We start from the raw sequence: 14633 nt of genomic DNA, 5'->3' as shown, positions 1-14633 counted from the left end.
ATTGCAATGTGTAGAAGTATTGAACATTCCTGAGTAAAAGTTGAATAAACGTCCCCAGTTTATTTACCTGTCTGTGCCTGCCTTCTGACAAACAAGGGTTTTGATCAAAGACCTTTAAATGTAACTCCCAAGGTTATATTATGCCTGCACAATATATAATCACATTCACTGTGGTATAGTTTGCTATTGCCGTGCATTTCTTAACGCCAATATTAAACCTTGACAGAAGTTTTATGGATTCAGCTCCATCACATTGATACATTTTAATTACCTGTATTTTAACGTATATCAGTCCATGACTAATATATTGTAGATACCCCAGGAACCAACACAGCATGCATATTTAGCTTTTTCTTATTATTCCTCAAAATGTGATGCTTTTAGTAGCAATAACCCATAACTTATCCCCCAGTATAGGGTGTCTATATAAAAATACATAAAAAGTATCCCTCAAATGTACAGCCTGCACAGAACTAGCTGTGTATAAGACACACAATTATTTCACCAAAGTGTGTTTTGCACATTGTAATTTGACACATCCCCCTGCTTGTACTATGCAATACCATGGTGTTTACTATGCAATACCATACCACTTGTTTGTTTTTACCAGTTTATTATGCTTTACCATGCTTTCAATTGAATAGTCTACAATGCGCTATTGAAAAGTATTGAATATTATTGACATCTGTAACTTTACACAAGATGGAATAGACTTGTTTAAACTCTAACCCTAACCTGGCAAGGCAACCCCATTTCTCTTTGGTCTTTTGTTAATTAGATTTTTCAAAATCTTGTATATATGATGCCCAGTGAAGTGTACAGTTATTAATTATTAAGTGTCTTCTAAACAAGCTCATGTTCTATAGCTGTGTATTTTACATGGTTGTAACATATGGGTGTGTGGATGGGTGAGTGTGGGGGGACTAGATCAAACTGACTCCGGAGTTTCATTTGGATTCATGTTATAGGTGTTAGAATGGTTTAGATCAGGGAAAAAATCACTAAAGATTAATTATTCTTATATTGGTTTTAGGAAACAACTCCTAACAGAGATCCCCAAAGAAAAAGCAGATGACAGCTTGTAGATTCACATTGCGTAAGTCAAACACAAAAGTGTTGACATAAGGGAGAGAGGGGTCAATACTGTCAATCAGAATCCAGCAACAAGACAGCCCTGCCAATTTAATAGCTAAATACAATATTGGTTCAGAAACGCAGGCTCAAGTACGGAATACAGAAGTAAGGAGCAGGGGGTCAAGGCAGCTCTAGAAATCAAAACCTAAAGAGTGAGAATGGTTCTTAGAATCACAAACGGGGATGTGTGAAGTCTGCAAGTGTCTGCCAACACAGCTTACTGCTTAAGAAAAGTACAGACTAATAGGAACATGCACAGTAAGTGTGATTGTGTGAAATTGACAGCAGTGAAGTTACAGTGGAAGGGTGTAGAAGATGGTAAAATGTGAGCAAGGCATGCATTGACTTATAAGATGTGTCACAAAGATTTTTTGTTCACTTTCCCCATTGTACTGTGTATATATTCACTTCTGTCTTACCTGCAAACTGTGCTTGTTTCAAGCACCCAGTAAGTAATGAGGCAGTTTTGCTCCCCCAACCTTTTACTCCTGGACCTATTTTCAGATGCTTACATTCAGAGCCCAGGACCGGTCAATATTTTTCACCTTCACAATTCGTTCAACCTCATTAGCTTTTTTCACACGTAACTCTTTTTCATTGAAAAAAAAGCTTTCCAAATAGAAAGAATTAGAATCACACCAACACTTAATTAATTGCTCCAAGAATTACTCTGACAATGCTTCAAAATGTCACTCATCTTTTCATCGTTTCTTTAAATCTCAATAGATTCCATTAACAGTGCCTGAATGTTAACTGTATTAAAAACAATGCATGAATAGTAAAAGGATAATGGATTTATGAGTACTTTGTAAACAACGTTTCAATGAATTCGTATTCTGGTACTTTTAATTGTAGTATTTTGAGAAGGCTATATAAAGTGTGTAGCATACTATTTTTTATTTTTATTAATTATTTCAACAACAACAAAACAACTACTGGGATTTAACTGAGTTTGATATTTCTGCTGTAATGTGTTTATGTTCTGTCATGCACCACTTCCTGCCTTTCCCCAGTCTGCCTGGATCTGTTAGAGTTTCAGAGTCTGCACTGGACACACGTACTGATGGGATAATGAATACAGCAGCCTGCCTACAGGTAGTGGTTAATACACACCTCGCTGCCTGACTGATGATCACAACGTGTCTGTACAGTAGAATACGTTTTTGTTAACAGAGGCAAAGATCAGTACACTTAATTAGCAATTATGGATTTCCAATAAATGCAAATGTATCATTACTTTATTGAAATTCTGTGGGTCAGCTGGATCACTGTATTCCTTCATATGACATGCAATGGGAATGAGAGATTCGCTTCAAGCTTGTCTCAAGTCCAGAGACACCTTGTATCCAATCCTCTGCCTGAGAGCTGTAAAGGTGCTTTTGTTTTCTGCTGTTCACTGAGAGTTAAGTAACTAACCAGTACTCAATTCACTTGAGACCTAGCCTAACAAGTGAATGAATCCACTGTGGCACTTTCTGCAGGTCCCTCTTTTCTAGCCTGGCATTATACTGACAAAAAGAGAGCAACACAAAAGAAAGCATGATGTGGAAAGGTTCCTATGGCAATTTTTTTCTTAGTTTTTTTTTTTTTTTTTTTTTTTTTTGAGAGAGAGAGAGAGAGAGAGAGAGAGAGAGAGAGAGAGAGAGAGAGAGAGAGAGAGAGAGAGAGAGAGAGAGAGAGAGGAATGTTATAAAACCATTTCCGCAGCCAGTCAAGTGATAATTATTTCTGAAATATTCCTGTGAAAAAAAAAATTGAGCAGTGTTACCGTGTGCCAGTGTGAATTGCTGTCAATTATCTTTAAGTCTTGTCAAGTCAATTATGCACTGCACAAGAAACGAAAGAAGAGAAAGTAGGATAAAAATTAAACAATCCTTAATCTGGGTGTATCAGGCAGACAAAAATGAAGAAGGAGAATGACTTGAACACCTTGCCTACAATTATACATATATATATATATATATATATATATATATATATATATATATATATATATATATATATATATATATGTATTTACATATATAAATACATACAGAAAAGACTGCGTAACGTCGTACTCCCGATGAGCTTATTTGGTTCCTCGAATCGGAAGCTCTCTATTTAGATCAGACTCGTCGCAACATTGGTCTGACTTAACTTGTCACGGGATTAGAAAGGAGTTAAAGTAGTCCTCCAAATTAAATAGATCAATTCTCTAGAGCGGACCAAACTGAATTTATCTGGTACAAAGACAATAGTACACAGTTTACCCTTGGTGAATGTAAGCCATTTTTATACAATGTTAAAGGTTTCTCCAATTTAAGTTGCTAGTTCGACTGCAGTCATAAGTTTTATTAGTTTAAAATGGCAATTTATTTTGTTCCCTCTCCTCTGCCAAAGCCCTGCCCTATCTCCAGTGGATTAAGGCACCTCTGAACACAGTCCCTGTGAAGGCACACATGCTCAAATGATAGCTCAGAATCTCTATGTTTCCTGGATTTTGTAGCAGACACATTTTAACGAAGCCTTGACTAGAAGTTATTTAAATAATTACCTGTATTATGATTGTGTGTATAGTTATTTGACTTGTTACAATTTGCTTGTTTATTCATTTCTTAGTCGTAACTATATACACCTGTTCACATCTGCTATGTACACATAGCTTTAATATCTTTGCATGACATTTTTGTCTGCATTAAACTGTGGTGAGACCACTTATCTAGATCTTTTTTTTTTTTTTTAATATTTAGAATCTCCAATTTTTTTACCCCCAATTTTCTCCCAGTTTGGAATGCCCAATTCTTATTATTCTCTCCTTCATTGCAGCGATTCCCCACACAACTCAGGGACTTGAGGCTCAGTGGGCATCCTCCAATTCCATGAGCCAGTTGGCGTCTTTTTACACCCAGGAACTGGAGAGCAGATGACTAAGGGCTGCCGGCCTCTGGAGGACAAAGACCAGCCTATCAAATCTCTGCCCCCATGCTCACTCGGTGCCTGGCCTGCAGGGGTCGCTGCAGAGCGGTAAAGAGAAACAGTCTAAGCATCCCCAATCCCGGGGTGCCAAGGCCAATGTGATTTTTAAAGGTGTCATGTACCTATTTAGCTACCATCATAATTAGAAAAGACACAGTCACACAGTATTTTCCATTTAGGTGTGCATGAAGCCGAAACCCAGTCTCTGTGTTATAGTGCAAAAGACACAGCTTTCACTTTAAATGTTTAAATGATTGCTGTTTAAGTCCTGTTGTATATCTTATAGTAGAGAGTTGACATTTTTGTTTCCCCCCCAACAATAAATGTTACTATCAAGATTGCAATAATGTGCCAAGAGTAGTCTGGACTATGGAGCCCCATACATTTGAGACTTTATTTGGGTGAATTGGCCAGTTTTTCTCACAGTGCAACCAGATATTTTAAAACTATGGTTTATGTATGTCTTTGGAAATACGGCATTGCCAGTGATGATGCTCAAATGGAGTTTCCAGTTCATACAACACAGTGTACGAAAATGTTGGTAGAATCTACAATATCTGAACTAATATTCTCTGTTCAATTATAAGCTAAATGGTTAGGGTGGATATGTGTCAGGTGGATACATGAGGGGTTACTGCAGTTGGCATTTATGGGTATAAAACATTGGTATTTGTGTGACAAAATCCAGGTGATATCAGATATCTTGTAGTCTACACATCTCAGAAAATTAAGCATACAACACATTTTGGAGGTTTATTACCTGTAAGATTTTCACCATAGAGCTCCACTACAGGCAGATTTAAGAAACAAATTGTTTTAGTTGATCAGATGACTGAGGTCATGTCTTTGATAGGTTCAATCTATATATTACATGATATTTGTAATTGAATGCTGGCAGTTTGTAATACTTAATCTCCATCTGTTTATTATAATAGTTTATTTAAAAATGAATCCCCTGTTTACTTACTGTATCCCTTTATTGTCCTGAAAATCAGAAGAATGTGGGGGTGGGGGCTTATACCATTAACTATTCATAGATTTCAAATGGATGTGAGATGTGAATTCTTGCAAGACACCTGGTTGCATGACACTAATACAAATTTGTTTCATCTTCCCATAAATTCTGGCAATGATGCCCTTGATAATATTTCAATTAAAATTTCTCTAGCAATCATTTTATTGAATTGTGTTTGACTGGAACTGTGTCGACATGATTTGTGTTATTGGACAGCAGGGACCTGATCAATTGTATTGTCAACCATTATGTGAATAATAATGTGGACCTCACTGTCAGATACACAGATATGCAGTCTGCTTGAGGACAGTAGATAACCAGGCCTGGGTTCCAGTTGTTCTGTACAGTGTCCTGTAATAAAAGTACCCATCATGAGACCCTCCATGGCTGAACAAGGAAAGAACGCTTGTGGCCTCTATTTGTGTGTGGGGGGTATTAGGTTAGAGCTACAGTAAAATAATTTGTGAAGTGTATAATTTTGTATTTCATGATATTCTGAAAGCAGTAATGATAGTTTAGCACTATGGCAGTACAGAGACCATGTGTGTTATGTAATGCCACAAAGCCCCCAGTTCTGAAGCTATCAGTGAATGATTGATAACTGCAATTATTTTACAAGGATGGTGTTCAGTATGTTTCTGACAGACAATGAGAACAGAAATAACAGGCCTCGTTCAATATCACAGCCTGCTAAGTATATCTTCTAATTATATATCATCTTTGAATCTCATATTGCCTATCATTTTCTGGTCATTAAGCCTTTTGGAATTTAAAAGGCTTTCATTTTCACAACGTGAAGCTGCTCCACATCTGGCTTATGATGAGAAAAAAACAAGTTATTAGGCAAAGCAACTGTCAATGATTCATAACAGGGCAGGCTGACAACAACAAGTAAACACATTGCTGTGTGGGACTATTGAAATCTTCCTCTTATAGTAAACTACAGCTAACACCATAATTCCATAAACACTAGCCATTTTGGACTTCCATTAGCTACACAGGACTCACATGTGCAGTTAAAGGGACAACATGTTATAGCACAAATGTATTTGTTTATATGCACTTTTAAATCTGTTACCGGTACTGTAGTAATGTTTAATATATTAGAACACAATGTGTATTATTATACATTTTTATTCATTTATAGTTTGGTTAATATATAATAACTAAATTAATTAATAACGTCATCGCAACATTTAGAATAGCAGTGGCAACATTTCCCAGTTACTGTAGTTTTTCTGCAATATAGACATCTCAGCACTACCTTGAATCCAGGTATACAAAAAAGTCCTTGATTGATAGTTCAATTACACAGATATAACTACATGTGTGCACTAAGCTCAGAGTACAATGATTAGGCAGCAATGCAAGAGGATATTACATTGGAGTGATCACATTATGGCCTTAATCATAGCATGCGATTTTGCCAGTAAAACAGCTACAGTACAAACTTGTAAACACCATTGCAGTGGGGTCTTTCTAGAAGGAAATCAAAGAGAAGCTGGAGGTGTTTATCTCAGTGGTACAGCTGTAGGTCTGGCAATGGTGCATCTCTTCAATCAGGATTGATGGCAAATTATACTGTACATTCACTTTCATAGGCAGTTGTTGTTTATAGCTGTCTGCAGTAGAGGTTGGCACCGTTTATATAATGGTGCAGGTTCACCATGTGGGCCATCGTCAAATGATTGCAGGTGACAAAATAATTTTTTTAAAATGACACCTCTTTTCATGGTACTTATGTGTTTCATCTAGGCTACAGAGATGTGTCAAAGAGATCTGCAGTGGCTTTGCTACGTGACCGCTGGCTTTTCAATTAATATTCATGGTTTGGAAATGTAATTTGAATTCTAGTGTCATACAGCCCTTGTAAGCCATGCTTTCAGTTTGTGTTACACTTGCTTGGTTATTTCACCTGGAGAGTGAAATTGTCAACATTCCTCAGTGTTTTTTGTTTTTTTTTCTCCTGTAAATAACCAATCAGCTGCTTCCCTTATTAACTGACATGCTTTCAGCAAATAGCATGCTTTGACCCAGAAGACATGTGGTACAATGACCCAGGAAGTGCAAGTGTAAACAGATAACCAGAGAATGAGGCATAGAAATTGAGTTTCCTGCAACCTAAAGTAGTACCAGATAGTTTACAATGAAACTACACACGGGCTACAATGTGATTCTTTCAAAACTGCATGTTTGAGCCCTATTTAGCTAAGGGACATGCAAAATGGATAAGAAATGAAATTGAAATGAAATTGAAATGGTGGAAATGACAAATGACTACTTCCTAAAACAATTTGTCAAGGCACCAACTAGAGGGAAGGCATGCCTTGATTTAGTCTTTTCAAATAACGAAGACAGAATAACTAAAACAGAGGTCAGAGAACCACTAGCAAACTCAGACCACAACATGGTCTCATTTGAAGTGCTTTTTAAAACCCCAAAATTAATGACTAAAGCTAAGGTTTACAATTTTAGAAAAGCAAATTATGAAAGTATGAAACAGAGACTAACAGAAGTAGATTGGAGTACAATAGATAAAACATCCACAGAAAAAGGATGGCTGTTCTTCAAAAATGTAGTACTAGAGGCGAAAAACAATTACATCCCTAAATTAGACAAATCTAAATGTAAAACTAAATTGCCAAAATGGTTTAATAGATCAATTAAAAAACATATTCAATGAAAAAAGGCACTTTACAGAGCGTTAAAAAGGGACCAAAAGGAAAGTACACAGAAAGAGTACACGGAACTGCAAACGCAAGTTAAAAAGGAAGTTAGAAAGGCCAAGAGAGAAATAGAAATGAACATTGCTAAGGGGGCTAAAACCAATTCCAAAATGTTTTTCCAATATTACAACAGCAAGAGAACATTCAAAGAGGAGGTTAAATGTCTAAGAGATACAAATGGCAAAATCGTAAATGAAGAAAAAAATAGCAAATATATTAAATGATTACTTTTCACAAGTTTTTACAAAGGAGGATACGGACAACATGCCCCACATGTCATCCAGTTCCTATCCAGTTTTAAATAACTTTAGCATAACCGAGGCAGAAGTGTTAAAGAGACTAGGAGCTCTTAAAATAAACAAATCCCCTGGGCCGGATGAGATCCTCCCAATAGTACTCAAAGAAATGAAAGAAGTTATTTACAAACCACTAACCAAGATCATGCAACAGTCTCTTGACACAGGGGTGGTACCGACAGACTGGAAAATTGCAAATGTAATACCGATCCACAAAAAGGGAAACAAAACTGAACCAGGTAACTACAGACCAGTAAGCCTGACTTCTATTATATGCAAACTTATGGAAACTATAATAAGATCCAAAATGGAAAAGTACCTATGTGGTAACAGGGTGGTGGGAGACAGTCAACATGGTTTTAGGAAAGGGAGATCGTGTCTAACTAACTTGCTTGATTTTTTTGAGGATGCAACATCGATAATGGATAATTGCAAAGCATATGACATGGTTTATTTAGATTTCCAGAAAGCTTTTGACAAAGTCCCACACAAAAGATTAATTCTCAAATTGAACGCAGTAGGGATTCAAGGAAACACATGTACATGGATTAGGGAGTGGTTAACATGTAGAAAACAGAAAGTACTGATTAGAGGAGAAACCTCAGAATGGAGTGTGGTAACCAGTGGAGTACCACAGGGATCAGTATTAGGTCCTCTGCTATTCCTAATCTACATTAATGATTTAGATTCTGGTATAGTAAGCAAACTTGTTAAAAAATAGGAGGAGTGGCAAACACTGTTGCAGCAGCAAAGGTCATTCAAAATGATCTAGACAAGATTCAGAACTGGGCAGACACATGGCAAATGACATTTAATAGAGAAAAGTGTAAGGTACTGCACGCAGGAAATAAAAACGTGCATTATAAATATCATATGGGAGATACTGAAATTGGAGAAGGTATTTATGAAAACACCTAGGAGTTTTTGTTGACTCAGAAATATCTTCATCTAGACAATGTGGGGAAGCTATAAAAAAGGCTAACAAGATGCTCAGCTACATTGTGAAAAGTGTTGAATTTAAATCAAGGGAAGTAATGTTAAAACTGTACAATGCATTAGTAAGACCTCATCTTGAATATTGTGTTCAGTTCTGGTCACCTTGCTTAAAAAAGATATTGCTGCTCTAGAAAGAGTGCAAAGAAAAGCGACCAGAATTATTCCGGGTTTAAAAGGCATGTCATATGCAGACAGACTAATAGAATTGAATCTGTTCAGTCTTGAACAAAGAAGACTAAGCGGCGACCTAATTCAAGCATTCAAAATTCTAAAAGGTATTGACAGTGTCGACCCAAGGGACTTTTTCGACCTGAAAAAAGAAACAAGGACTAGGGGTCACAAATGGAGATTAGACAAAGGGGCATTCAGAACAGAAAATAGGAAGCACTTTTTTACACAGAGAATCGTGAGGGTCTGAAATCAACTCCCCAGTAATGTTGTTGAAGCTGACACCCTGGGATCCTTCAAGAAGCTGCTTGACAAGATTCTGGGATCAATAAGCTACTAACAACCAAACGAGCAAGATGGGCCGAATGGCCTCCTCTCGTTTGTAAACTTTCTTATGTTCTTATGTTCTTATGTATCCGACTGTGGTGGGACAAGAGTAAGGGTGGATATGTAAAAAGGTGGATAAATGAATCCTGTTTTAAATACCATTACACACAGCTGTAACAGTTACTATATTCACACAATTCTTGTTTTGATTCCAGTGTTGCCTTTCAGCTATGCACCAATTAGAAACAGATATCAGAGATGAGGGGATCTTTAATAAACTCCAGTGCATAATATCTTTCTCCTACCTGTCTCCTACCCATCTCCGAAATAAAAAAAAATTTCAGAGTCAGCACTTCCTTGCTTTCAGCACAAATCCTTTTACAGGAATGTTTCGGTTCTAATTTTGCATAATTAGTGTAATTTCCTGTAGCAGTCCTAAAAGCATAAATTACAATTGTGTATATTATATGCAAATGGTTGAGTTTACCTATGTTTTCATGTTGAAACACAGTAGTATCAGTATGCTTTTGATAAATATTATAAATTACCCTTTGTAAATCATTACGTGATTTCAGCTTCATGTTCCCCATGTAAAAATAAATTGCTGTGATTGTTGCTTGAACAGTAGGTTCGTTCTTTCATAATTCTAGAGACTTCCTTTTTGCATATTATGACTTTTAAGCCGAAGACTTTTTTTTTTTTTCCAGCAAATTAAAACCTTATCTCTTTTAAGCCATTATTGCCATGATATTAAGAGTGTACATTTGCACAATCATTTTGTGGAACTGCCTGTTGTACTATTCCATCAAGATTGCCCGCTTGTGTATAGCTCTGTCCAACCTTTTGCATCACCCAATAGAATGAACTAGTCAGATCATCATGGTAGGTATTCTTGCATGGGGTTGGAAGTTTAATGTTCCTATCATGCACACCCACATGCTCTCAGTTCAGTCTGGGAAGAGAATCAAACATTTCTGTGAACTATTGTATTCCACCAAGCTATTGAAAACTTTATCTTCAAAAGGGATCGGATCAGACTGATGGCCAACACATTGAAATCACTAGAATTTAAACCTAAAACCCAGAGGTAAATATGTAATCCCCCACCACCTCAGGTTAACTACAAATTGACTATGAACTGATACTATGATATATCTATATATATATATATATATATATATATATATATATATATATATATATATATATATATATAACACACACACACACACAACAATGGCTTGCATTAATATTTGGTAGAGCAACCTTTCGCTGCAATAACAGCTTTAAGTCTTTTGGGGTAAGTATGTACCAGCTTTCAGATTTTGGTCCATTTTTCTTGGAAGATTTGCTCCAGGTTGTTCAGGTTGGTTGGACGACGCTTGTGGACCGCAATTTTCAAATAGTGCTACAGATTCTTAATGGAATTGAGATCAGGACTTTGACTGGACCACTGTAGGACATTCACCTTTTTGTCCTTGAGCCACTCCAATGTTGCTTTGGCCTTGTGCTTGGGATCATTGTCCTGCTGAAAGGTGAATTTCCTCCCAAGCTACAGTTTTTTAGCGGACAGAAGCAGATTCTCTTGCAGTATTTTCCTGTATTTTGCTCCATTCATTCTTCCTTCAATTGTAACAAGATGCCTAGTCCCTGCTGATGAGAAGCATCCCCACAGCATGATGTTGCCACCACCATACTTCACTGTAGGGATGGTGTGTCTTGAGGCATGGACAGTGTTAGGTTTGCGCCACACATAGTGCTTTGAGTTTTGGCCAAAAAGCTCTATCTTGGTCTCATCTGACCACAAAACCTTTTCCCACATCGCAGCTGGGTCACTCTCATGCTTTCTGGCAAACCGCAGACGTGCTTTCAGATGGTACTTTTTGAGTAACGGCTTCTTTCTTGCCACCCTCCCATACAGGCCAGTGTTATGCAGAGCTCTTGATATGGTTGACTGGTGCACCATTACTCCACGCCCAGCCACTGAACTCTGTAGCTCCTTCAAAGTGATTGTTGGCCTCTCTGTGGCTTCTCTCACAAGTCTCCTTCTTGTTTGAGTGCTGAGTTTTGAGGGACGACCTTTTTTTGTCAGTGCCTGGGTGGTGTGATGCAGCTTCCACTTCCTGATTATTGATCCAACTGTGCTCACTGGGATATCCAAACACTTGGATATTATTTTGTACCCTTTCGCTAATCTATGCATTTGTATTACTTTATCTCTAACTTCTGTAGAATGCTCTTTGGTTTTCATTTTCCTTCAGATTCACAGCCTTACCAATAATCCTTCAACAGTGGGGTTTTATTCAGAAAATATGACAGCAACTTTAATAGTTCACAGGTGGAGGCCAATGGTAAGGTAATTGTGTCCTCGTTAGGGCAATTTCTTTCATTGGTGCAAACTGGGAGCTTCCACAGCACAGGGGTTGAATACTTAGGCAAGCAAGATATTCCAGTTTTTTATTTTTCTTAAAAATATTTCCCAACATAAAATGTACCATTTGTAATTCAGTAATATGAGAGAATTGGTCAGGGGTCTGAATACTTTTGCAAGCCACTATATATATATATATATATATATATATATATATATATATATATATATATATATATATATATATATATATATATATATATATATATATATATGATGCTTCTCCAAACACAGGCTGTTATATGTAAGCCATCTAAGAAAGCTTTGTGGAAAACTAACTAACTAGTGTTTACTGAACAGTCAGGCTCATTGTGCAGCATCTGTGTGCTTGGATAGTGTGGTCACTAAGCAAGGTAAATGTTGACATCTCTACACTTTAATTTGAGGATGGTGAGAGGCATTCTGGAACAAAACTGCAGGCAGGCTTCCCTGTTGTTCTAGTCATTTGGTCCTCCTTCTCACCTGCCTCTGCTCTGCAGCTAGGCCCACTGCAGATGGCTGGTTGCCAGGCAACCTGCAGGCCTCACTGTTTCTCTGTAGTGTTGAAATATTACACTTACATGTTACAAGTCCACCAGTCATGTTGCTACAGCTTAAATAAATCCATATTTATTAGAAATCTATGAGTTTTAAAATAATGACTTATTATACTGTACAGGAAAGCCTTGATAAAAACAAAGCCTAATGAAACAGGAAAAGAGATATATACTGTATGGAAATATATATTCTTAGCTTCAGAAGAGCATGGTAAACTATAACTTTAACATGGTAAATAATACTAGAAAAAGCCATCTGTTTGTAATAATATTGTAATTACACATGTAGTCATGTTTATGCTGTTGTCACTATTATTACCACAAAAAGTACATCATCATTTTTAAATTAATAGCCGTAACACTTTACATTAAGATTTCTAATTACTGTGTGTTTACATTGTAGTTATGTAGTTTTAATGTACTTAATGTGTAAATTCTTTTGTACAAATATGACCTGGTACATGTGATTACTTAAATAAAAAGATTCATCTCGATTTTTAACCAGAACTATTCATTTATTTCCCAGATACAAAAAAAAAAAAGGCTATTGTTTCACATGTCCATTTCGAGTAATATCCTGTTAGTGGTATATAAAAAATGTCTTTTAAGTTCACTGCACAAAATATATTAATGTAACAGTTTCATTAACTGTTAAGGTTTCTGGCTCATTAAAGGAATTGTTAAATGATTTAACAGAGTCATCATGGCAGCTTTTATAATCAGCTTGTGCAGTGTCAAGGAATAACACCGATCCTCATGATGCTTAGCTGTCGTTCATACAAATTGCCTGCGTTTGTGACAAATGTCAGCCTCTGTTTGATTTACCACTTGTTAGGGTTTTGTTTTTTAATTGAATTAAAGGATTTTGAAATACCCCATGAAAGCCAAGGAAAGGAGCTTTACACCCAAGAAGAGGCACTTTTAATGAGACAAAGAGACGCCCAATCCCATTGCCAGCCTGGATCAGCTGCGTTTATAAGAATGCTCATTGGCTGGACTGCTTATCTTCTGTTTCTAGACTCACAGCATATTTAATAATCTATTTTTCAGTGGGAGAACATCAGAATGCAATGTCTTGAATTATATAGCAACTAAAAATCAAAATGCACTTTACTTGTGAATCAAAATAATGACAATTTCAAAGCCAGTCTGAAGGATTTTTCAGGAATCCTCATGGGAGGAAAAGGTCACTGTGCTTATCCCTGTGAATGATGAACCGAAAGCTATGCTTCCAGTTCCTTCAATCCATCAGCATTCAAATGAGTTAGGTTGGAAACGATGGGGTGCCATGTGTAAAAAAAAAAAAAAGTTAATATTTTAACATGTCTTTTTTTCCAGATTTAGCTTAAATCTTGTATTTCTTCCCAGATTTATAAATATTGTGAATACACACACACACACACACACACACACACACACACACACACACACACACATATTAAAATATGTACATTAAGATATAATTTATAAATCTAGTTACCATATTTAACATTTAGCCAGCAGTGTAGTGCTATATTATGAAGAGAGGTGTCGCTGTTATCTAACTTCTTTCTTCTATATGGGTCTAAAAATAAAAACTGTTCCAATTATTACATCTAAATTTAAAACGCTGACACCTCAGCACAGTTAATACAGGATCCCTTCACCTCGCTACATTATTCACACTTGTTGTTTCTGATCAGGCACGCCATATAACTTTGTTCATTATTTATCTCTCAAGGGCTTCTTACGATTATTGTATTCTTTGTTTATTTGTATGGGTTATACACATGCCAGTTAAATATTTAGCTAAAAGTTAAATCTTGTTAAGAGATTTAAGATTTAGTTAAATATTTAGTTAAATGTTAACTCTCGTTAACTAACAGACGTTAGTTCCACAAAATGTGGCAGAGAATACAACAGATTGTTTACTTTTAATTGCGCTGGAGGTAACTGAGGTTAACAATATGAATTTTAAACAGAAAACATAATTGTACACTCACCAAACATGTTTTCAAAACACCTTTGTACTGGCAAATATACATTAAAAAAAAATTAAATATGAAA

Source organism: Polyodon spathula, chromosome 12 (assembly GCF_017654505.1).
Source record: "Polyodon spathula isolate WHYD16114869_AA chromosome 12, ASM1765450v1, whole genome shotgun sequence".
Lineage (NCBI taxonomy): Eukaryota > Metazoa > Chordata > Actinopteri > Acipenseriformes > Polyodontidae > Polyodon > Polyodon spathula.
The sequence above is the reverse complement of the archived record's forward strand: the minus strand, read 5'-3'. Positions refer to the sequence as shown.